Source organism: Peromyscus maniculatus, chromosome 4 (genome assembly GCF_049852395.1).
Source record: "Peromyscus maniculatus bairdii isolate BWxNUB_F1_BW_parent chromosome 4, HU_Pman_BW_mat_3.1, whole genome shotgun sequence".
Taxonomy (NCBI): Eukaryota; Metazoa; Chordata; class Mammalia; order Rodentia; family Cricetidae; genus Peromyscus; species Peromyscus maniculatus.
Genome location: NC_134855.1, coordinates 73,244,911 through 73,272,445, shown reverse-complemented (window position 1 = coordinate 73,272,445; position 27,535 = coordinate 73,244,911). Strand labels below are relative to the sequence as shown.

Genomic DNA, 27,535 nt, shown 5'->3' with positions numbered 1-27,535 from the left:
AGTGATTCAGAAGAGACTGGAGACAGGAGACAGTGTTATCGCAATATGCTGGGCGGGGGTTACTAGACATGACTCTGCTTCACAGAGTTTTCTAAATTAATTGAATATAAATAAACACATTGTTTTTTGGTTTATTTACTTTTTATTTTTACATCCCAACCAAAGTTTCCCCTCGCTCCCTTTCTCTCAATCCTCCCCTACCTTCCCTCTGCCTCCTCCATTCACTCTTACTCCACTGTTTTCCTTTAGATACAGGCTGGACTCCAGCCAAGTTATATCAAGTTGCAGTGATTCTAGGCTTCTCCTCTTCTGTTAAGGCTGGATGAGGCAATCCAGTAGGAGGAATGGGTCCTGATCTACAATTTGTCCTGCCTACAAGATATGCTGTGGTAAAGATGGCACAGAAATTGTTGGATTGGCCAAGGTGGAGACCCATCTCTGATACTTAGTGTAATGGAACACCCAGCCATAGTATAAATTTGAGTTATTACAGGATTTGAGAGCAGGGCAGAAGTAAAAAAGAATAGAGTCATGCACACACACACACACACACACACACACACACACACACACACTGTTCATTTATAAGAGGGACCAAGTAAGATAAAATTCTGGGATTATATATTTATAAATAATACAGTCTAGCAAAAGTATTGGATATCTCAAGTAAGTGTTTCACTTCCTAAAAAATTAACTGTAACTGAATGATCCTTATGTACTTGATTACGCAGTTCAACCACTAAGAAAACAGAACTATTTAGCAAAAAATACTATTTTTCTTATTTAAAAGTCTATAAAAATAATTGTATCTTATTTTTATGAATTAGTGATGATGTGAGTTTTTCTGTTCAATAGAAGTTCTAAAAGTGTTAATGTCTTTTCTCATATAACCATCCTGGGAAAAAGAAAATAATAGACAATTTGTGTAATTAAAGTCTATCTGGGCTGTCATAAAATCTTGTTGCTTAGATCTAGACCACAAATGAATTCATAATTAAGTGCTTTACTAATATTTTCAGCATTTTAGAAACATAGATATTCTTCCTTATTGTTATATTAAAATCTCTGAGCAGACTGTTTAAAAGTAAGTGTTCATTTTTTAAGATTTTATTTTCATTTTTAATTATGTGTCTGCACATGCAAGTGCAGTGTTAGTGGAAGCCAGAAGAGGGCATTGGGTCACCTTGTTCAGGAGTTATGGGTACTTGTGAGCAGCCCGAAATGGGTGCTGGGAACTGAGCTCAGCTCTTCTACAAGAACAGTTTACATTCTTAAAAGCTGATCCATAGTTCCAGGCTCACAGTTTATCATTTATTCTAGACATACAACTTGTTAAAATATATATGTATGTTGAATATCACTGAGATTTTTTATATACTGTGCAAAAATAGGTAGAAAATTAAGAATTTATAATTTCTTCTAAAATTCTAAAAATTACAATTTTGAAGTACTTCCTAATTTGCATATGGATGGAGGAAATAGGAAAAGTTATCATTACTGGCTGATTACATTATTTAGATAGGCTTTTGCATTTTGACCTAGTTGCTTCTACATCATTCTATCATAGCTCTATCAAAATATCTCTTGCCAAGATGATAACGTATGACATGAACACAATATTAATCCCCATTATCTCTTTCCTTCATGGAATTTCAAAGAATAGAAATACACAAATAGAAACAGTTTAAATATTTACACAAATTGCAGCACAATTTGAATATTTACAAGATGCATCATTTATTTCACAAAGCTTGTAAATCATGTTCTAAGTTCAAGTAAATAAAGTAAACTTTCAACTAAAGTGGGAACACGGTTGTGTGTTCCTATGGAATCTACTTAGACTTTTAAGAGATGCTGGTAGACAGAACACTCTGTAGCAGCCTATGAAGACTTCATATGCCAATCTAAAGTGCTCATGTGCAACGTGGCATTTTATTTTAATATCAAATTCAAAGTTATCTTAGATGCTTTGTAGAGATAATAGTAAGAAAAATAGCAATAATTTTCTTTGTACAATATTTTCTCTACACAGAAGAAATTTTCTCTGCAGAAAATAAATAGAAATGTTCAGCTCTAGAAGTGGACTGATGTCACAAGGGAATCATAATATAGAGACCCATTGCACTCTTCAGCTCTATCCCTTTGTTGGTCACAAGACTAGACTGAGAAAGAATATGTCACTATGTCACTTTACCAGTCTTGCTTCTCTGCACAAATATGGACTTACTGGTAGAAAAAGACAATGGAAAGTGTGAAACATTGTGAAACATACAGAATGAATGAAAAAATCTGAAACATACAGATGTCTACAAAGTGTTGAGAGGCCAAGGTAAGTGAATGACACATATGGCTCAACATTTCAAAGACAGATACTCTCCAAATAATCAGATCAGAAACACTTGGTCTTTCGATATCATTACTATATTTCCAATAAGAGTGAGGCTCATACAATTTTGATAATTATTAAACATTAGGTATACTTAAAATGAGTATTAGTAAAGGCAAAACATTCATGCATACATCCATACACACACACACACACACACACACATATATATATATATATATATATATATTACACATAAAGGAATGTATTACCCATACCTAAATGCTTTTTGTGAAGTGTTATTATTGATCTAAAAATGTTTAACATATAAATGAAATACATGTGTATATTAGGGTTGCTATATATCTATTACATAGATAGATAATAGATTGATAGATGATACAAACATACCATACACATATACTGATACACAAATATATACATTTAGAGAGATATAAATAAATAATTGAGAGGTAGATGATTCATAGATAGATAGATAGATAGAACAAACTTCAGTAAAAGTCAGATCTTGTTAATGCAAATTAAATGTTTGTTTTACAATAATATATGATTTATGTCTTTCTAAGGAGCATATAGAGAGACAGATTAACTAACTGTTGCAGTAATGAAGATAAATGGACAAACAGAAGCAATTGCATGTCAATAGAAAAGATTTGTAGAAGAGAAAAGATATTCAGGTAGTAACAAATGAAGTGTATTAAACTAACATTCCAAATTTTCTGAGTCTAAACTCATAGCCTAGTGGTTATTTGCTTTAAGTGCCATAGAGCTGAGACAAACTCATAGATATATGCAGCCATTCAGAGAAGGAAGGGCATGCTTTGCTCACTAAAATAACGTATTGTATCAATTTTAACAAATATGCATAGAACATAATGTTTAGGTGGAATTAACTTATTGAGCACATTTTCCCCTCATTCTCTCAAAAGACATTTATCAATAGTTGCCATGTTTCAGGCACTAGGCAAAAATCCATGGCTATCCTGAAAACAAGAGATAAAGTCTTCCTTTCGAAGGAAGGAGCATATCTTCCCATCATAGACAATTCCAATTGCAGCTTTGCATGTGTACCTATGGTTTGATTATGTAGTATGCACAGTGGGCTTTAATGAAGATATCATGTTCTTGTTCCTACCATCAGTACTGAGAACAGCACCACTAACAGCGCTTATATTTCTGAAGGAGTTGGAAAAAGAAGATAAATAAGTGAAGTAGCAACAATTGTTGTCGAATATTTTCAATCATCTTTCCTTTTTAAATCATGGTACAGAAGTATGCAAGAAGACCTAACTAAATCTCAGGAATAAGGGACATTAGGCAAGAAAACAAAAAACAAAAACAAAAGTCCATTTATAGTGGAGTACTTAAGGAGCATTTTCAAATATGTGGGTTTTTTTCTTTTTCCCCTATTTTAAGTTTTTTTTCTTTGTTGTTGTGATTTGATGTGTGTGTGTGTGTGTGTGTGTGTGTGTGTGTGTGTGTGTGTGTGTGTGTGTGTACTTTGTTTTGATACAAGGTCTTACTACCCTGGTTGCCCTGGAAATCATTACTTAGACCAGGCTGGCCTTGAACTCACAGAGACCACCTACCTCTGTGTCTTGAGTGCTGAAATTAACTGCAGGTGCCACCACACCCTACTCAAACGCACATTTTTGAAAATAGCAGATTAAGGGCCTACCATAAATCTCAGCAATTCTTCACCATTGTGTATGTCTTACTTCCTGTTGCAGCCTACTGAGAACCCAGAACCTGTTATTGTTGAAGGCAAGTATCTCTGGAGCCCCCTAATCACTTTATTGTACTAGAACTCCCCTGTTTCCTCTAAATGGAGAGCACCCTACCAATGGTCCAGTGAGGCTGGTATACCAAGAGGCAGTTGCCCTCTTGGACTATGCGCTAGTCCCTTCCTATAAAGTTTAAGCTGGGTTAATATGGAAGCTCCTTGTTAAGATTTAATTGCACATTAGTGTTTCAGAAAGGGGGCATCAGGAGAGAGCACACAATTGCCTAAGAGGAGACTCTCTTGGATCTGCAGAAATGTACTTAATTACCAATGAGGCAATTTATATTAAAATGAGAGTGAGGAAGCAATAAAAAGAAAAGCAGTAAGCAAAGAGGTAGGGTCAAGGGTAAAGGTCCAGGAAAACTTTAATCAAAAAGAGGCAGAAGCAACATTTTACTGAGAGATAGCAAACACCAGCATGAAGAAGACAAGGGACCATAGACACAAGACTTCCTGGGAAAGGAGAAGTTTTGCAATGCAAATTGTTTCATTTCCATTTCCCATTTCTTCCCTGTGCCTCTGAATTCCAAAAGTCCAGTGGTACTGAAAATAGCCCCATCGCACAAAGTATTGCATTAATTTTGTGATTTCTGCGAGTCTCCCTTTTAGAAAACCAATTCTAAAAGCAGCAGTTATTTTTACAAGTGGAAAGATGAATTTAGAAAGTTATTCATGTCTTAGAACTACAAATGCAATTTGTGGGGCCAACTCTGGTAAAAGTTCACAGGATATTGTGAAGCCTCAGAGTAGCTGAGGATTTATTCCTTAAAGAACTTAGTTTAAGAAAAAGAAAGTTTAGATACAAACATTTCAAGTATGAATTAAATATTTCCTTGCATTTATAAATAGAATATATTAAATGCAAATTAACCTTTCAAAAGATTACTATGAAGATAAGTTCTTTCGCAGTGCTACAAACATTACTGGCCTAAGAGCTAGCTATTCTTAATAGCTAAAGGCACAAATTCATAGCTTAAGTATTATTTCATGTAAAGCTTAAATATGAAGATAAAGGCCTGAGGTTTCTTTTTAAGCTGAAAATTAGTGTCATGTCTAGCATCCTTACTACCATGGCCAAAGTTTTCAGGAATGGATAGCATATGAGAATGTAGGAAGAGACTTGGTTGCTGCTTGTTTCTTTTGTTGCTTTTTGTGTCTCTTCCTCACCACTGTCTCCTCTAGAGATTAACTTCCCTACATTTACTTCTGTACACCATTCTCTCTCACACACACACACACGTTACTGACACACAGTGACTCACATTAAAGATCCACATTTACATCCCACTCTTTGTACCACTAAGGACCCTGTACCTAGGAGGATTCAAGCAGGTCATGGAGAAAAGAAAAAATTACTATCCGACTGAAGCTTACCTCCTTTGGATTAGTAACTCCCAAGTAACTTGTCACTTGTACTCTGGTTAAATATAGCTTGCATATGGTTCAAAACATCTGTGATTTTACATTCATGCATAAATTATTCTGTACAGTGGAGTTATTGCAGAAAGCACTCTCCTATCACCATGGTTACCAGTCCTTCCTGTAGAGCCTTCTATTAACATCTACTGTGAGTACAATCACAGAATGAGTGGCAGGAAGAAAAAAAATCCCAGAGATTTAAATTCGCAAGCCAACAAGATGATGCTTGGAGGTGCTGGTAATAAGTATTAAATTAGCACTAAATTAGATTTAATATCTTGACTTCTTTGAGAAAAATTTCAGTACACAAGATGATCAGTGGCTACAAAAACCAGACAATAAAGTAAACTTGAATAAAAATGGCCCTGTTATTGAAGAGTTTAGGAAGTTTTTCAGTAAACTTTAAACACTCATAAAGTCTTGAGTCTCAACATTCTTGCTTATTTCTAAGCTTGATAAGATGTGTGGTCACTGTCCTTTGGATTTTCTTACTGTGATTCTGGTCTCAGTATCTTTGCCTTAGTTCTTACCTGGGGTAATGTTAAAAAAATATAAAAAAGGGCAAAATAGATGCTATGCAGAACTATGAACAATGAATTGGAATAATTAAACAAGATCTGTGCTATCCTAATTATTCTTAGTATGAAATCCTGCTCACTCCTCAGTCTCGTCTAATACCAGCTGGGTTGCATCCCTTCCAGCAGAGAAATGCACAGTAAACCCAGTCATCCTGCAGTGATTTGTACTTCATCATTGAGGGACACACAAACACTTGTACATACACATACACACACACACACACACACACACACACACACACACACATCAATATCCCTGAATAATATTCAGCTCAAAACATTTTATCTGTACATTGAGGAATTTTAAGGAAGTAATCTGAATGACAAGGGCAGCAGATAATTAAAAAATAAAATACATTTGTTGAAAATAAATTGGATTCCAATGGATAAAAATAATTTTTAGCTTCTCTGAAACTTTGATGCAATACAGAACACATTTTGCATTGCAGCCAACAGGAAAATATTGCATCTTAGTGAAAGAAAACACAGTTTCAGAGTGTCTGATCAAGTACTTGACAGATGTGAACCTCTCTTTAGGGTACATTTTTAGTGTATTTACTGATTAGATACAAAGAAGATGGTTTCTCTTCTGTAACATGTGTTACCCTTTCGAGTACCAATACTGAAGATGACATACAGATAAAAACTTTTCTTCAGTCTCATGTAAAATCAGATATATAAAGAATTTGAAGAAAAGAAATCTACAAATAAATCCAGGAGATTTATATCCCTTTGTCACCTCAAAATGGTGTTTTAAAATTCAAAGAAATTTTTATTGACATCAGCTATGTAAATTTTTTTTTATTTAAAAGTTTTTTTCTCCCGTTTTCCATACCAACCACAGTTCCCTCTACCTCCCATCCTCCTGCTCACCCCCCACATTCCCTCCACCCCACTCCACATGCACTCAGTGGGCAGATGAGAAAGGAGCACAAAAATTGTAAATATGAGGAAAAGCCAATGAAGACAGAATCTTCATTGGTGAGAATCTTCTCAATCCACTTATTCAAAGCCTCAGATTTAAAATGTCAAGAAATATGTATATAGATAAGTAAAGCCAACAAATCTGTGACTACCTACAACTAAAATATTAGTGGTGGGGACTCAAAATAAGAGAACTAAAAATATTTGGCCATGATGATACATGTCAGGGTTAAAGTGGCTAGAACAAACACATCATAAGCCTTCTCATTTAGATATGTTATATAATATAAATATTTAATTTCTTCACACTTGATATGTATACAGTGAATAATTGCTTTTAGAATGGTACTTGAAATGAATACTAGGTACAGAGCTATGGAGCAATTAAAAGTCAACTCAAAATAAAGCAAGTGAAAGAAACAATGGAAAAGAGAGAGAGAACATTCATATCCATCCAGAAAGCAGACAATTTGATAGCACATACATAAATACAAACTTCCAAAAAAAGGAGAAATATATACTGATTTCATGACACAGATGAAAGAGTCCAAGTGAAGAAAAAAAAAGTCTCCTTTTTTGTTGTTTACAAGTAATTTATTTAAAATACATAAGAAAACACATGTTTGAAGTGAAAACATGTCAAGTAAATATTAACAAAAAGAAAGCTTGAGAAATGGTTGTTGGGAATGGGAAATAGGTCAAGCCCTGCGTCTGCCATTTGCTCCCTGCCTGGAACTTCGTTTTGTGTCTACCCAACAGAGCTTTCAATCATTTTTGCTGTTACTCTTCCAATATACTTTGGTAAATGAAAAATATATAAACATCATATTTAAAAATGGAATCTTATATCTGGAAAGCAGAAAACTGTTAAAGATTCATGGGACATGTTCTCTGGACCATATAAGATTCTGCTCAGCAGAGATCCAAGGCTAGGCCCTGGGTGGAGATCCGGGAGTCTAATTGGCGAGAAAGAGGAGGGTTTATATGAGCGAGAATTGTTAAAACCAAGGTTGGATAAAGCACAAAGACAAATAGCCAAAGGAATGGAAACACATGAACTAAGAACCAATAGCTGAGGAGCCCCCAACTAGATCAGGCCCTCTGAATAGGTGAGACAGTTGATTGGCTTGATCTGTTTGGGAGGCATCTAGGCAGTGGTACCGGATCCTGTGCTCATTGCATGAGTTGGCTGTTTGAAACCTGGGGCTTATGCAGGGACGATTGGCTCAGTCTGAGAGGAGGGGACTGGACCTGCCTGGACTGAGTCTACCAGGTTGATCTCAGTCCTTGGGGGAGGCTTTGCCCTGGAGGAGGTGGGAATGGGGGATGGGCTGGGGGGGGAAGGGGAAGAGGGCAGGAGGGGGAACAACAAGGGAATCCGTGGCTGATATGTAGAACTGAATGATATTGTAAAATAAAATAAAATGAAAAAAAAGATTCTGCTTATATATAGTCTATTTTTGTATCTCACTGAAAGATACTCTATTTCTCAGAAATCGTAATACTCAAGCATAGTGTTAGTAGTGCTGACTGTGCTTTAAGTATATGCATACCCTACTTATTTCATTCATTAGGTTAAGTCAAGAAAGAAATGGTCTTGTATTAATGCTTTCCTAACTTCATGCTCCATACAGTAGTAGGATATATTTATAAAGTTAATGAAAGAACAATTAGGAAGGTGACAAGCTAATATAAGGTAGGAAAAAAGGTAGAGACAACAGTGACCCCCTCACACTCTTTCATTATTATTATTATTATTGTTATTGTTAGAATATGCCACTAATTAACCATTGCTCAGTATATTAAATCTACCAGGCACAGGACACAGAATGTGTACTATGCATATACTAAATATTTGATAAATACCTTCAAAGATGCTTGGTTGAAAAATCCATAACTTTTATGTACAGTTCTGTAACTTGTCTGTCAGTATTACTAAATAATATATAAATATAATATGTGGTGGTATTGTGTTCACCAAAATATTGTGTACCTTAATAAATTTATCTGGGGTCAGAGAACAGACAGCCACTAGATACAAAGGCTAGAAAATGGTGGCACTCACACCTTTAATCCTAGCATTCCAGAGATAGAAATCCCTCTGGATCTCTGTGAGTTCAAGGCCACATTGGAAACAGCCAAGCATGGTGACAACGCCTTTAATCCCAGAAAGCCAGCCTTTAATCCCAGGGAGTGGTGGTAGAAAGTAGAAAGATATATAAGGCGTGAGGACCAGAAACTAGAGGCATTTTGGCCTGGTTAAGCATTCAGGCTTTTAAGCAGCAGTTCAGGTGAGAGCCATTGGGATGAGGATGCAGAAGCTTCCAGTCTGGGGAAACAGGACCAGCTGAGGAACTGGTGAGGTGAGATAGCTGTGGCTCGTTCTGTCTCTCTGATCTACCAGCATGGACCCCAATAACTGGCCTCGGGTTTGATTTTGTTAATAAGAACTTTTAAGATTCCTGCTACAATAATATATAATATTATATATATTATTTTAATAAGAAACAAATTTATATAGTTATAAAAACCAAACAAAATATATTTCAAGGCAAAAAGGATTATTAAAGTTTAAAAAGAGTTCATATATAATTGGGCAGAAAACATAATTTTAAACATATGAATTTCATTATATATTATATAAATTCAAAGAATTTATTAGCAGAAACTAAAAAGCTCATCTATTCAGACAATTCTCTTATTGTTTTTCAGTAAACTGATCAAGTAGATAACATTCAGCCCATCTAAACTGTGTTACAAATAAATTAGCCCTCATGCACTTGCATCATATGCTACATCAGAGGATATAAATTTTTCAAGCACATACATACATATAGTTCTCGCTAACCCATTGTACTAAAAAATGAGCGTTTAGAAATTTAGTATGAGAGAGTCTACAGAGTTTGCCAATAACAACACAATTATCCTAATTTAAAATGACCAAAGGAATGCTTAGAATTTCAGAAGTGCATGTATAAAGTAGAAGGACATTACTTTGGGGAGAGGAAAAGGGATTTTGGGTCCAAGAAGGAATGGAGGTAAATATGACTGAGGTACATATATAACAAAATATCTTATTAGATAAAATTATCCATTTATTATAAGAAAGAAAAAGAAATGGTTTAAGGCAGAAATAAAAAAATGATTATTTAAATGTTTAGGACTTAATTACTAACTTTTCATATTTATGAGATGTAGCGAAACTACTTTGAGGGTCATATATTGCAACATTACACAAAAATAAATCTCAAAACTAAATCTAAACACTCATAAGTTGCCAAGTACAAGCATAATATGAAAGATGATAGAGAAATATTAAAGAGAAAAGAAAGAATCAATTTTAAAAAGCAAACATTTTAATGGAAAATAATGTTCCTGCTGGCAAATTGGTCTTAGTCAGAAACCAGTGTCATTCTTTTGAGCAACCTTTACAAATTGTTGTTTAAAAAAACAAAAACAAAAAACTTTATGTAATTTACAACCCTTCCATGTTGCAGTGATAAAAGAATATTGTTAGTCATAAGAATATAGGCCACATGATGAAACAATTTATATCTCAATGTCCTGTGATCTCTTTTAGAATAGATGTATACATGATTTTAAAAATATTCATAATATCACATTTAACTTCCAAGGAACTAATGGGCTAACATCATCTCATAGACATTTAAATGTATTTATATATTTTTGTATGATGTTTTTTGTTGACATTACTGGATTGGTTACTAGTTCAGTTGAAGCTAAGGGAACAAAGAAAAATAAATGAACTCTAGAGATGACAGTCAAATCCAAAATACAACATCATCTTAGTTGCTCTTACAATAGATGGGGAGGTTAAAACATAAACACTTTTGGAAAATCTAGTTAATTTTTAACTTCACATTTTGAAAACTGTTAGGCTTAGAGGATAACATAGTCTATTGAGTGAATCCTCCTATATCCTACATAAAGCATTCCTTATTGTCCTTTGCTTAATCATAGTGCTACTATCAAAATTAGGAAATGAACATTGTCATAACTCTAATCTTAAACACATACTTCATTCACATTTCTAAAAATAATTTTTTTCTAGTAACATTACTTTTATCTTTTAAAAAATCAAAATTGTTATGAGATTATTCATGTACTAATGCCTTTATAATTTACTGAAGAAATCACCTCTGCAATTGGGTGTTGTCAAGCATACATTGATACTGCACTTTTGTATTAAGTATATTTCTCTAGTAATATATATTTTACTCTTTCTACCTATTAACTTATAATTATGTTTGCTTCCTGTGCATTTCTTTTCCTACCTAGAAAATTCTCTTATCCAACAGAATAATATCATTGGAGCATTAATCTGGGTAGAAACTTTCATTGTAAGAATACTACAATGGATTTTGGATGGTCCTGATGAAGTCTCAATGTAAAAAGAAATGATCACATATGAAAAATGTGCAATATTTTCCTTTGTTTAATTGCTATTTGAAATAGCAAATGACGCCTTTAATCCCAGCACTCGGGAGGCAGAGCCAGGCGGATCTCTGTGAGTTCGAGGCCAGCCTGGGCTACCAAGTGAGTTCCAGGAAAGGCGCAAAGCTACACAGAGAAACCCTGTCTCGAAAAAACCAAAAAAAAAAAAAAAAAAAAAAAAAAAAAAAAAAAAGAAATAGCAAATGACAAGTGCCATATATTTTTATGAAAGGATAATTGCCTTAAATTAGAAATACAATATATAGCATCAAGCTCTGTAGAAAATAGCTGTAAAATATCAACCAGGGCACATATCCACCCTGACTGTAGAAGCTTTAGGTTATCATATTGTTTTGCTAAAAGGGTGTAATAATTTTATGGTTGTATTAAAAGTAGACTCCTGGGGTAAAAAGTCTTTTTTGAGGAATCAAAGCACTCCTCCTATTTAGCTAGGTGATGTCTCTGCTTCAGTGGAAAGGGGGCTGTCTTTCTATAGTAAGTATTTGTATAATGTAATCATCACATTAACTTAGGGTTTACTGCTGTGGCCAGGTGGAGGCTGCTAAGAGAACAAAAATGAAGGAAGGAAAGGTAGAAGATGCAGTTTGGAAATGGGATGGGCCCAAGTGAAATCAGTAGGAAGTGGAATAGGGATTGACTCACGTTAAAATAGAGATTTTTCTTAAGAGTAATCAGTAAATGTTAGTGTTTGTTTCCACTGAAGTGGAGTATTTGATGTAAAGACAAGGGATAAAGTAAAATATCCCTTATTTATTTATAAAATAAAATGATGACATTTAAACTATGGGAAATGAGATGGTTTTTCACATTATTAAAATTATTTTAAAATAGAATGTTTCTTCTACTTTGTACTTATTGGATCTAAGCACTCATCAGAAATTGGTATAATGTTGCCTAAGGAATGCTTGACTCTAGCTATATACTACCTAATCACTGTAGAGAAAATGTCATGGATGTTTCCCTGACTGAAAATCTTTCATAATTTACTGGGAAGTTTTCCAGACATCAATTTACCCCAACACTTACAATCTGACATCACTATGGTTGATGGCTGAAGCCTCCTTTATGCTTGAAGTAGGTAAGTACATTGTAGTGAAGTTACCAACTGTTTTTCTGGGATGAGGCATGCCAGGATGATCTCAGTAGATTACTTTTCCAATCACAGTGTAAGATTTGACACATCTGTTCCATCCCCAAAATCTTGTTTGCCTTGATACTTTTTTAAAAAGCTGATTGTTCTATAACCCAATGGAGAAATACATCAAATTTTCTCTGAAAGGCATCAAAAGATATCAACTTAAGGGAGCAGAGTGTGAATTGAAAGATTTATCTTCACAGAATGGTGTAAGACATCATATATACACAACTCTAAGATTGTTTTGCTTTGGATATATTTAGAATATTATATATAAATTACATTCAATTCTTAGATTAGTTCAATCATTCCTATATTCCAGGACTTTTCTAGACTCTAGGATGGTAAAAGTAAATAATAGTCAGAGAATAGAAAGTAGACAAGAGTTTTTATAAACTTAATAGTGCTTGGTTAAATATAATGATTCCCTATAGAGACATGTTGGTGACTAAAGAGATAAACCCTCTAAACACTGTCCAGTGGGGACAAGTAACTGGAAACATGTAAATACTTACATAACGTATGTTACTAGTTAAAAATCCACTTAAAATAAGTGGTTTCAACTTCCTCAAATTGCTCCCTGGGCACAGATGGAGATGAGAAAATACAGTAGACAGTGTACAAAAAATAAACCAAAAACAACAATAACAACAACAACAAAAACAGAATGGAGAGTATGCTGTGAAACAGAAGGGACCTATACACTGATTCTTTCTCCTAAGGAAGAATCAACAGGTGTTACTATGCTTGAACTGTGGCTGGAAGATGAGGAAGCCAAATGGACAGGAAAGACAGAGGAATTGCAAGCCGTGGCAGTACCTCACTAGTGGACAACAAAACAAGAAACAACGGACAGCCTATTATACAAAGAACTCGAAACAATGGGTTCAATTAAAGCCTAAACTACACATATGTGGGCAAGTGCATAGATGCATGCACACACAGACAGACACAGATACACAGACACACACACACCAGGAAAAGTAAAAAGTTATATAGTCCTTTAATTTAAAAAAGAAATGTTCCTTAGTTCCTTTAAATAGTAATAGCTACATCATGTTTTATATTGAAGGACCAATTTAATAAGTAAATTATTAAAGAGTCAGCTTAGGAAGATTAGATTTTATCAATATACAAAACGCCCAGAAATAAATACTGTGAAATAGTGTTTTAAAATGAAAACAAACAAACAAAGCCTGAAAGTAAAGGTAACAGTTAGCTGGGACACCAGATTCTCTCATTGCTGTGTAATGATGAGATCTAATAAATATCATCCATGTATTAATTATTGAGAAAACTGGTTACTCTTTATCTATGTAGATTCAATGAAAATGATGTTAAATATCCATGTAGAAATCGGTGCTTACAAAACACACTGATTTCTATATAAATTCTCTGTACTGCTGTCATGTGGGTATTCTTAGCATCCTAATTCACCAGTTTAAAAAAAATGTCAAAGTTCAAGAGTGGGGTTTCAAATTTCCACCATATGCTTAGACGCTTATTCCCAAAGCATTATCATTTGTATCATGGCTATCAAAGTGTTAGAGTCCAGGAGAAGTCCCATAAAAGACCACCAGTCACAGATGCAATTAACAGAGTGTTCATTAAAAAACTGCCAACATGTTGGAGTGGCAAATGATGACCCCTCCAGAAAAGTTCACAGGTTCCTTTTAAGCAGGATTAGGGGAATTTCAGGGAGCAGGGATTAGCCTGAGGGCTGATTGGTGAGAGGCCTCCAGTGGTTAGGGACTTTCCAGAGGCAGGATAGGGAAAGCTATCTTTAGCTAGCAGAAGGCTGTGGTCGCCTGCTAATAGGTTGTTCCTGAGTTGTGGTCTTCCTTATAACTGCTTGCTCAGCTCCAGCGAGTTCCAGGAAATGGAAACTAAGGCCTGGACCCTGGCAGGGTCTATTAGAAAACTGTCATGGCCCTGGGCTGGCTCCCAGGGCCTCTCAGAAAGAAGAATGTGGAGCAGATAACACAAGGTAATGAAGGAAGTGATAAGAGGTACTCCACAAGCCGGTGGTGGTGGCGCACGCCTTTAATCCCAGCACTTGAGAGGCAGAGGGAGGTGGATCTCTGTGAGTTCGAGGCCAGCCTGGTTTACAAAGTGAGTTCCAGGAAAGGCACAAAACTACATACACAGAGAAACCCTGTCTCAAAAAAACAAAAACAAAAAAAACAAAAAACAAACCAACAACAACAAAAAAAAAAAAACGGTACTCCACAAACTACTCTGGATGAAAGAGGTACATCAGAGACTACAGAATAACACGGTACTTGAGTGGAGAGCAAGGGTCCACAAGACACCTAAATGATGAAAATGCACCAAAGATAAAAGACACCTCGTGTAGCCTTGAGACAGGGAAGGGCTTGGACTTGAGTCTACTGGATGTGCCTCCCCATGGAATGCCTTGCCTCCTTGTGGGTGGCTGGGGGGGATTTGAGTGGGGAGGTTGGAGGGGGCAGGAGAAGGGGAAAAGGATCTTTGGTGTATAAAATGAATGAAAAAAAAATGTCTTAATTTAAAAAAAAAAGTTCAAACTTGAAGAAAGCTTGGGTGTAAGAAAGAAACTAAAGAAAAGTCGAGAAAGGAAGTGTTTCTCCCTCCTCTCTAATTGCTTGCAACAAAGTAACATCTGGGCCATCTGCTAGACTCTAAGAGAACATGCAGCTTGACAAACACATATTCCGAACTGCTAATTGGAGGTCAGGCTCCTCACACTTCCACAATTAGCTCTGAACGATATTGTGAATGTATTTCATTGTCCTAACATTGGGCATGAATATTTGATTCACTTGGACCATACCCTTAAATTAACATGCTTAGGAAACTATAATATACTATATTATGTTAATAAGGAAAATTTCTCTGAACAAGGAATTGTACCGTGGATACCCAGAGTAAACTATGAACCAAAATAATGGGAAAATTTTTATCTCCTCTTTTTGTTCTGCTTTGAGTCTATCTATCTAGAACTGATATTTGAGAAAAAATTAATAGTTGAATGACACTGTGTAAGGACATTCTGGAAGTTATTTTGTTTACAAAGGATTTGCCTGACATAGAACAAGCATCCTGCTACATTCTGATAACTTGACTTGTCCTCATATCTTACATATATAAAGTTACTGATCTCTTTCAAATAGCAAAATAATGAACAGAGGACTAAAAGGAATGAACTTTTTGAGAGAGGGAACTATGTTTCAACTTCTGAATGACAGGCTAGGTGCTGTGGAAATGTCCCCAGGGTACAAATGTAAGAGGAGTGGCAATGTCCTAAATCCTGATCATTTGGAGATGACCTGTTTCCCCTGAATGGTCTGGCAGACATCTGCTTGATACCACCCCAGAGCTTCTTCCTGGACCACACTGCCTCAGCAATATGCTTTAGTGAAGATTCCTAAATCTATCACTTCTAGGGTTTTCCACTTTCTACTACTTCACCCCAAACTCATTCTGTGTCTTCATACGGCTATTTCTTGCTATTTGCTCAAGTGTCAAATTAACCATTATCTGATGGTCTCAACTTGAAGTTAAGAAGACTGTCTTTTGTTTACAACCCTAGGGCTTGCATTTCCCTCTTTATAATATTCATATATGGAAGACACTGGATATCATGATGTATTGCTTATAAAATCTGTTTAATGTACACATTTTCTCTGTCCTTAACCCTCTGGCCCTTATTCATACATATTTAATAGTCATAAAAACTAGGAATCAGCAATAAACAAAAAGGCCAAAAGTATGTAATGTAACTACTCATAGTTGCTGAGCAATTAATATGTACCAAGTATGGACTGCAATAACAGAGGCAGGAATGATGCCAAAGCATAGCCTGACATGATGGAGGCAGGGATGGTACCCAAGTTGAGTGTCACTGAAATAAACAATGACCTGAAGCCTCTTGATGTCTCTTCTAATGCTATAGCCATTTATGCACTCAAACGATATAAGTCTTACAAATGAAAAACATGGTTTTTCCTTCAAGTTCCTGTACTGCTGTAGAAAAGACAACTAAATACATACATATTTCCATTGGGTAATTACACAACATCAAGAACTTGTAGAGATTTCACATTTACTAAAAGTTTCTCACAAACATTATTTCATTAAATTAACTTACTAATCCTCAGAAGCAAATATAATTTTTAGTCATAAGGAACTTGCATTATTGAAAAATCAGTAACTCAGGAGGTGGGATAGAAGAGTAAAATAAATAATACACAATAGCTTCAGTATGAGGGAGTGGGTGTTAAGTAACTAAAGGAACAATATAAAAATAGTGTCAGAAAACCATTTGAGAGGGGGAAATGCAACAAGCAAATGTGGACAAAATGTGTTTGATGCAGAATTCTTGATAAGACAATTTCATTTATGTCCTTACTTTTCTTAGACAATTATTTCAGTGGAACTTTCTTTGTGTCTGTTTCTCATATACTGCATACACCATATAATGGATTTTGTTGTCAAGGTGTTTGCCCATTTTGCGTCTCAGATACCAATCAGCATCACCTGCCCCTGTGTAAATGCTCAGCCTGAACTCATTTGGTAGAGCCTATCTTCCACTGGGCTTCATGGAATTTGGCATGTCAGCAATTTCCTTTGCAGAGCATTGCCACCGAGAGAACAGTCAAAACAGTTACATGTAAGCCTTCTTCAGTACCTAATGTGTTTAGGACCTGGGCTGGAATGACTTGCTTAGCTCCCTCCCACCCAGAGGACCTGAAGCCCAAAACTTCAGAGTCTGACTCACTTTTAAATTGGATGCTTCACTAAAAATAATTAGTCAATAAAAACCCATAAAGGATTGGAATGAGATTGAAATCAAATCGCTGATATTAAAACAAGGTCACAAAATAAAAGACAGATATGTCCGTGTAATGATAATGCTGGCATATACAGGAAGAGACAGGAAGCATTCATCCCTGGAGTGTTAAGGGGGGGGCAGGATCCTACTGATCCTTTGATTTCAAGAAGCTAAGCTCCGAAATGGAGAAAGAATAAATTTCTGTTGTTTTGCACAATCTGGTTTGTGATAATTTGTGGCAGTCATGGGAAATTATTTGAGGTTTGTATCACAGATGTCCTCAGGTGTAGATCAATATGACAATACACCTATGTTATTGTGATGCTCTTCTAACAAAAACAGAAAGGCTCACATTATTTTCAACAGTGAAGATAACATGATTGCTGTCATGAAAAGTAATGGCTTCTTGGTGCACACAAGCAATCAAACTGTGATCCTTAGCAACTTATAAACAGGAACCACAAACCTCCATTTTTTTGTGAGTAGTTTTCTGTTAGTCAAATTTCTTTACTTCCAAATTAGTACAACTCATGAAGTTTATAGGAAATAATGTGAGAAGAAGTAAGAATTTTGTTCAGGGATGCACACATGCTCTGTATTTTACTAAGACTGTCTTTGAATATGTATGCTTACACAAGGGTCCCAAATCTAGGTGAAGTGGCAGAATAATCCATGTGTCTCATTATAGAAGGAAGGAAGTGTTAGAGTTGCAGGGAGACAGCAGTGTCTCTCTCCCCATCTTCTAGTCTCTTTCCAAACGCAGACCACCAATGGTTCCAGGGCAATCGCAACTCTCCAACCTCTGAGGGAGCTAAATTTAAAAGCATAAAAGTGTTCCAACAGAGCTTCGGCATAAATTCCACACACCTTATGGGTTGTTACACTTTGCAGCTAGAAGCAATGAACTTGAAGAAAAATACTGAGTACTTACCCAAATTTATGTAAATAACTCTGTCACATTTACACTTATGCTACCGCAGGGTAGCCTGCCATATTTATATATAAAAAATATCGCCTCACACATTTGTCACTACAGTGGGGCATGTTTTCAATAGCAGTAATGCTTCTAGCATATGCAAGTGAATGACATAACACCCCTTCCTTGCCATATGCTTTCACCTCACCAATGAATACAGGCACCTATTAATTAGGATGTAATTAACCCAATGATCTTCTTAAAGTAATGCTTTGAAGGATATAAACCAATCATAACTTCTGCATTCTCCTGCACCTTTCATCAAGTGTATGAAAGGATGTCATAGGACATCTATGGAGCCCAGACACTGTGATCAGGGTGAACAGGGTTCAGAGTTCCCATATTTTCTTTCTATCCATGACTGTAGACCTCATTCGTGTTCAAAGAGCACATTTTCATCCACAACCTCTAATAAGGGTGCCTCTCTATTATCATGACCTCATTGAGTAGCTGTGGGGGTGTACTTTGGCAATATTTTGCCTCCTCATGCAGAAGGTTCCTTTTCCTTGTCTGTAAAATGGAGATTGTAATTGCGTTGGGTGAGTGGGGAGTACGTTTAATCTTCTTACTTTATGTTTCCACTGGAGTAAAGCTTGCAAAACATCTTCATATGGGAGTTCAACAGAAGAATTTTGGAGCTTCTATTTGGTGCTGGGATCAGTGATACCACTGCTATTCTTTTGTTCTTTTTACTCATAGATGGGCACCACCTAAACAAATGCACAACTTCCACTAATGTTTTACAAAGGAGCATGGGAAATTTCTATTAGGAAGTTTATTCTCATGTCCTAGTGGAAGAGAAAGAGGTAGGAGACTAGAAATAGCACTTTTGAACATGCTGATCTCTTTGGAGATTTTATCTCAATTTCTGCTGAGAAGAGAGAGTAGCTGGGCTCTAGTGAAGACAAGGCACTGGGAAAACATTGGTTCTCTTAGTGTCCAGAAGACAGAATCCTGGTAAGAATGGCATTCTCATGATGAAACAGAGCTAGAATACTGGTGACCTGGGTAGATTATCAGAGTAAAAATAAAGCAAAACCAGATGCAATAATAACTGAATATCTCTGTACCACCATGAAAGAATCAAAGACTAGTGAATAACTGTGCACTTATTTTGGAATTTTATTCAAAGAAAAGTCTTGAAACAGGTGCTTAGGTTGAATTCTGTCCTAGCACATTTGAAAAATAAGCACTAAAAATGTGTATTTAAAAATGACACATGACTTCATTCATACCCAATGAATAATAATGTCGGGAGACATTTGAGTTACATAAGAATTAGTATGCCAGCTAAGCAATTAAACAGCAGCTGTGGCAACAGGGATTATGACTGGAACATCACTATAATTTAGTCTCATTTAATGAACCTACCTACTAATCAAATAATAACACATAAAGAACTATTGGTACCCTAAATTACACAAACTTAATACTGGATCACTTCCATCTCCAAACTATTCCTTTGATAGGGCTGCATGCATAAGACCTATTGGTCAAAGCCATCAAAATCCCAGTGTGAATGGGGGATTGGTCTACAATGTCCCATTCCCAGCTAAACAGCTGTTGGGAATTGATGGCTACTGGTGGAGGAATAGTCACTTTTCTTCGGGGATGAGATCTCTAGCAGGGTGCACATACTACAGTGAGTGGTTGTGCACCACACACATGCTAGGAACACTAAATGGACTCAGAGGATTAAAACAATATTACATGAGTTTGAAGGGAGTAATTATTGGGGGAGCTGTAAGATGTAGAGTTAGAGGAAGAGTATATGGAGGGGTCCCACAAAACACATTGCATATATGTACAATAATCTCAAAAAATAAATGTGTAAGAGGTCATTATTAGTATTGATGTCATATAAAAACTTGAATCACATCTAAAATTTAGATCCTCTGGGTATGCAATTTCTTTTTCCAAGGAAATCCAAATATTTCATTCTAACCTGTTCTAATCTATCCATCCCCCTCAAATCTACCCGGTCATTCCTTGCTTACACCCTCCAGCACTGACATCCATTAATGCCATTCTGCTAAAAAATATTTGAAGATTTTAGGAAATGGAAGAGGAAGTATTGATATTCCTTCCTTTTAATAAGTAGTCCAGATCTTAGTCTATAGTTAAAGTAAGCTTATAGAAACATGGTTAGAAAACCAGGTAAGAAATATGTGGATAGAAAGATAGTGAGGAGGAGAGAAGTAGATAACTAAAATATTTCAAGAAGAAAGTTACAAGACCATTTATGGAATAAGATACGGCCTAGTTTCCATCTTAAACATTTGAAAAATAGACTTGGATTGAAATTAGACTAAATTACTGCGTCTTGCTGAATTCATCTATGTTGAATTAAATGCAGAATGAAATTTTAAGGTTATATGATAACTACATCTCTCACATGGATGTCAGGTTCCCTTTTGTGTTCTCTTAAGGTTGCTGGTTCGCTTCTGATCTTCTTGATATAACGTAACAGATAGCATATGTTTCTCAAATGTTTTACTAGAGTACTTCAGTTAGACTAATCACTATAATAATAGCTAATATAAATGTTTACAGTATATAAAATTTAAACATTTCATGTACATTGAAGTATGAAGTTCTCTTACTAAGATATAAATGATGTTTTTAAAAAGAAGCAGGAGTGAGCCAGTGGCTAAGATCAAAAGTCACACAATAAGCACAGAGAAAGCTCATGCTTGTTGACCTCAGAACTCAGAATCAACCCCCTTGCTGAGCACCTTGGAAGCATACGTAAAAGTAAACAAATGTAAATAAATAGTAAAAAGCATCTATTTTTTTAGACCTGTATTTGTTCACAGTATTCAGTTTGTCTTTTTAAAGACCTTAAAAAACTAAGTCACACTTTTCAAAACATTGGGGATGATTTTACCTTAATTGGCTGTAGAAAAGCAGTGATGTATGTCTGAGGTAGAGATGTATTTCTACATATGACTGAAAATTATCCTTACATAATTTTAATATTGTCAATTTGGTCATTTCCTCTTAGCATTTTCTGCTATGTATGCACATGATCTAGAGACTAAGTTCTAAGAGCAACCATGTGTAATATTTCCATCTACCTAATATCACATTCCATTTTCTCTAGTTTATTTAATGATTTTGAACTTTTGCCTTTGGGAGTTTAATAATTCTTCAGTATGGGAGGTTATTTTATGCAATGCAGAACCTTATGGTTACTAGCTGAAGACACTAAATACCCAGTTGCAATCATGACTTTTCCAAAATCCTCCTCAAGTAGCAGTCACTTTAGATAAGGGCAATTGGCCCAAGTCCCCAAACTAGTCAAACTGTATCATGCACAAGAATTTCATCTTCAACTTTTTAAAATGCTGTGCCTTAGAATATGTAAGAACAGATTAATGTGCAAGTACATGGCTAAAGTGGAAATACCCCAATATACTCTCTTTTCTCTATATTTTCTCCCTGATTTGAACACATTCTCCTTCTAAAGTGGGACAATTTTCATGTCTTCAATAATTTATGTACTTAGGTGTTTAAAGGCTAGAAATATGAGAATTTATATCAACATGTTATTGCTGCTTTAGTAAATAACTTATTTATTCCTAAAATCAAACATTAATTACTTACCATTTTGGTAAGACAGATCTTTACATGATAAACCTATACTATACACCATATGTTAAATAGCTTCTAGTTCAATTGCTACATCCATTTTCTATGGTTATTATTAGTATTTGAAGATATGGAAACTAAAGCATTATTAAATAACTTGTTAATAATAATGATAACCACACTGATGATCATTTTTACAATGAGAATAATAATAATAGCAGTGCATATACCATTGCATTGGTAAACTATGATAAACTATGGTAAACACTGATTTGCCAATCAACATTGGGTAATTTTTAAATGTAATATTTGAGACACTTGGATAGAGGATCTTACTGGGTCCTCTCCAAAGAATATCTTGCCACCAGTCTTGACTACAGTCAAACATTCCTATTGGCCATGAACTCAGTTAGAAAATTTCTAGGTTAAGTCTACACTCCTGAAAAACAACGTCTGCAAAGGATAAATTGGCATAGTCTAGAAGAAAATAAGCAAAATATCTAAAATTTGGAAAATAAGTCCCTCTCAGCAGTTACTTTTTCTTATGCCATTGGTTTGTGTCTTTTATTCATAAAAGAAAAGAGTTGATCAACAAGTGCTAATATCTTTAAAACTCAGCTGATGACTTGATGGCATTAACTTAAGAAACTCTATAGCTCAGGGACTAGAGAGATGGTTCCCATGTTAGGAGCACTTTTTACTCTTTTACAAGACTTGAGTTTGGTTCCCAATAATAAAGTTGTGTGACTCTCAACCACCTGGACTGCATCTCCAGGAGAAATGGTGGCCTCTTTTGATCGGCACAGGCACTTGCATGCACATGGAGAGCAAACCCACACACAGGCATACACATAAAATAAATAAACCTTTAAAAAATGGTAAGTCTAAAACCAAGAAACTTGATAATTCACACACTGCCTTGCTTTTATCTCTTATTTTCATAGACTGCTCCTGAATAAATCTCATACACATCAAAATGAAAAATGCCAGTTTTTTTAGTAGTATGTTTATTTTGAAAGAATGGCTGATGCAGAGGAGTAGATTTCAAGGCTAAGAGTTGCAAGAAGAACATACTCTGCGTGGGTGGGCACATCACAACCAGGGCATGAAATTACAGTACAAAGGATCAAAGAGAAAAATTGCCTTTGGAGTGACAGGCTCTCCTTCACAGAAAAGAAAAAACAAATAATTTATGCTTTGGAAGTACTGAAAGGCTCATATTTTAGCCTGCAGAATTCCTCTGGATTGCTAGAACTGGGCCTCTTACAGGGAAGAGCTATTAATCCTTTGCATGCTTCACCATTAATATTGTTTATTGGGCCACAAGAAGAGGACATAAACCTTTAATGTCAGTTTTTCACATTACGGATTTTTTCCCCTAAAAAACCCAATGGTATCTGCCAATTTGATATGGCACTTTAAGGAGATTACAGAAGCAGATGGCTGATTCTTGATGACTAATTTTTTTTACATCAACTGAAGATTTGTTATTTGATGCAAACTGCACAGAATTACAATGTCCCTGTTTAGTGGTGTTGGGTTATGTTGCTGAGAGGGAAAATGAAGAATTTATACCAATGAGCTTTTTAAAAAAATAGATTTAGAAAATTCTGGAATATGAACAGATCATAGAGAAATACAAACTAACATAAGAGTCAAATCCTAGAGAAGATCAATGAAGAAGAATCCAGTTGTCCTCAATGTCAATTTTTAAAGACAGTTGATGCAAGAATATTTAAAATCCTCTGATTAGGGATTAGGCAATATTATGGATCCAATACTTAGGATGACTAACTGCATTGTGGGCAACTTAAAGTGGTTTACTGAACATTGGTTTCAGTAAGAGTAAAATGTGCGTGGATGACTACAGCACCTGTAGTATGCTGAGCTTAATTGGTAACATTCATAATCATCTTTCTTTAACTATCTAATCTACGCCATTGCTAGGTATATATTAGGTATATATTTTCCTCTCAGTTGCTTTTGCCTATTCACTGATAAATCTGAAACTATGGAATCGATTTATATGGTTCTGTCAAATCAGAAGCATAGTTTTTCAAAAATAATTTTTTTGCTATCTACCTATGACTATCCTCCCAGCAGAAGGATGGGAATTTGGGATATCTTTATATATATATATAAACATAAATGCATCAGGAAAATTGAATTGTTGCCATGTTACAAGATTCATGTCAATATTCATTTCAGAAATCACTCAATAAAAAAAGTTAATAGTGTCAAAAAAGAAACACTATGTTGAGAGATACTCAGGTTAATAGGTCAAATATTGGAATATAAAAAAAAATAAATTTTTCTGGATGAAACACATGAAATTTTACTGTATGCATTAATGGAAAGAAATGAGATTCACCATGGTTTTTGGAAGACAATTCCCAACAGTGAAAAGGGAAGTGTTCTATTTGGCTGTGTGGTTTGATTAGGTATTGAGTTCTGCACACAATTCTCTGCATTTAAAATAAAATTAAAATTACCCTTAAAATTTTGCACCTTATTCAAACTAGTGATGTGAAATGTTAGGTAACCATGTATGTGTTATTACTAGAGATCCAGCAAAAAGGAGACTTTTTCTATCTCTTATTCAGTGACTAATTTTTGTCATCTTCTTCCTGCTATTAAGTTTACAAGGAGGACTGAAGCAAAGTCCTGGCATCCATGATTTCATGGAGTTTCTAGTTTAAATGAGAAGATTGGCAAACTAAACAAATATTAGCAAAATTATAGCACAATCACTGAACACACAAGTGTTAGATATTCGGAATCCATATTCAAATAAAGGAATAAATAGTATGTGACTGGTAAGTCCAACTGCACTAAACTAGATACTAGCTGTGGAAGTGCAAATACTCATTTGTTTTTTCACTTCTTTACACTTTCTTGTATTTTCTTCAAGTGCCTATTACACAAGAGTTTAAAGAGTTAGGCATAGCTGGAGTTTTAGAAGTATATATATATATGTGTGTGTGTGTGTGTGTGTGTGTGTGTGTGTGTGTGTGTGTGTGTGTGTGTTTTATGTGTGTCTCTGTGTATACTTGCCTCTGTACCTGTATATTCACATGCAAGTGACATCCTGGGGAAGCAACAAGAAGACATTTGGTCCTCTTTAAATGGAATTACAGGTGGTTGTGAGCCACCCAACATGGTTCTGGGAACCAAACTCTGACCTACAGCAATGACAGAACATACTCTTAACACCGAGTCATCTCTCTATTCCCAAAATGTAGGCTTTTTGATCCCTCTCTCTTTTCCCAGTGCCATTGATTTTTCTAACTCATTGCATGCTGATAGCAGCCTAAGAGACTTTCCACTTGTGCTTAAAACTGTCTCACTTATTCATGAGTCATCCAATGATTCAATACACATTAGTAAACATTTGCTATGTAATAAGCACCACATTAATAACATAAATAACAAGTAATGAACTTTGTCCAAAAATGTATCTAGTCAGATAGCTGAAGATGTGACTGAGGAATGGACAATAAGGTCTATATAATAAAATGGAAAGGAGCTAACAAACATTCAAAGGCGATAGTTCATCTCATTACTTATCCAAGGAATGATGCATTTAATTGACTAGCTGTCTTCAAACAAAGATAAAAACCCTTGCACACTATATTAAGCCATGCTCAATTATAATCCATCAAATGACAATCAGTTCCACACCAATAAATGGGATGCCCCTAGGGAAGAAGAAAAAAAAAAGAAATCAGAGTCAACTGCATGTTAAGAATTTTTACATCTATGGTTGAGCATAGTCCAAATAAATAACTATATGCATAAGCTGGTATTTATGTCTGTTGATTAAAATGCATTCCTTTTGGTATACTGGTATGCAGTGAGTATTCAGTGACAGCATTGTGTTAAGTGCTCTAACAACATGGACATATATATGGTTGCTACATACCACTAATGATCTTCTATTTTCATTATTTTATAAATTATATTTGTGTATAAAGGTTATAATATGATTTAAGAAATCAAATGGGAGAATCCACATTCTTCTTATACATAAAGAATCTTTGGTGGGAGATGTTGATAATATTTAGATACTAGAGGAGGAGGAGGACAAGAAAGATGAGTCCACAGACAGAGAAAATACTATTAAAGATAATGTTTAACAGAAAATTCAGGATATAGTTTGTGTTTCTTTAGGCAGATTCTATAAAGCTGGCACTGAGCTTTGTTCTTGGCCATTGTTTATTATAGCTTTTCAACAGTACTGTGGTATTATCAAGCCAATTTTGAATATGAGGAACAAATGATTAAGTAAGATAAAATAAGAAACTTACTTGAGGTCACAAAATTAGTACATGCTCAACTCATTGATAAGAATACATTTTGATGCTAATCCCCAACAGTGACATCTGTATTTGTGGGAGGGTAGACCTAGCATGGCAACTGAAGGGGATTATAAAGAACATCTGAAATTTTATTTAAGCTAGATAATTGAGTATTGCAGGATAGATGAGAAATTTTAACCCATCTCCATGTCCACTTCCAACCCCTTCTATAATCAATTAAAGCTATAGAGACTGATTTACATATACTATCCTGTTTCATACGCTACCTTTGGTCTATACCTCAGGATTTTAAATGTCTGAGACCCTATCAAAAGCTAACCAAAGGAAGCAAAGGAAGTGATAAAAACAAAAAACAGCCACAGAGTTCAAATGCAGGTATATATATAGACATTTGTGGAAATGGTATGTTCTGCAAACACACCAAACTTACAGGCTCAGAACACAAGACAAAGAATCATCTATGGATTTCAGGAGTTCTGCTGTGACAAGAGTGCCACAGTGGTTCCCCCACAAAATAGGGTAAATGGTTGGTAACTATATAAGCTGTTGCACCAGTCAGTGACAAACAACTGATTAAGACCAAATTGGCCAGCTTAGGATGTCAACCCAAACTTGGCTCCTTCCTGAGGGCAATTGTGCCAAGGCCATCTTATTGTATTTCTACAACATGGAAATTAGCACATTTTGCCAGGGTTAACTTTTTTCTTCTTCTTGATCCCACTCTTTTGAGCACATCATCACTGTTGCTCACCATTGGTTGTACTTTTATCCTCTTCATCATCACTTTACTTTGAAACAAATTGAGATGTTCAAGAGAAATGCTAATCATTGATGTCATGTCCCCTAACGCACTTAGAGGATTTTGTTTTTATTATTTTTTTTTTACAGCAAGAACCATACATACACAGATGAACACATTTGTCCACAGGTGCACATGTATATATGCACAAGCACGTGCGCACGCACGCGCGCGCACACACACACACACACACATACATACACAATCACACACATACAATCACACACGATGCAGTAACTGCAGCAAGAATACAAATGCTGATAGGACTGAAAATGATAAATGAAGCACAGTTGAGAGGTAAATTGCCATAGGTGTCAGAAGATGTCTTTTGGTAACACCAACAGGGGCATGGTCATTAATTTCAATATCTGACAT

The 27,535-nt window shown here is 35.4% G+C and overlaps 1 protein-coding gene across 3 annotated transcripts in view; it reads right to left on the bottom strand.

The window, feature by feature from the left end:
* Lrrc4c (leucine rich repeat containing 4C) overlaps positions 1–27,535 on the bottom strand; it is a 1,301,043-nt gene that overhangs the window by 1,222,327 nt on the left and 51,181 nt on the right. The gene's annotated exons all lie outside the window — the stretch shown is intronic.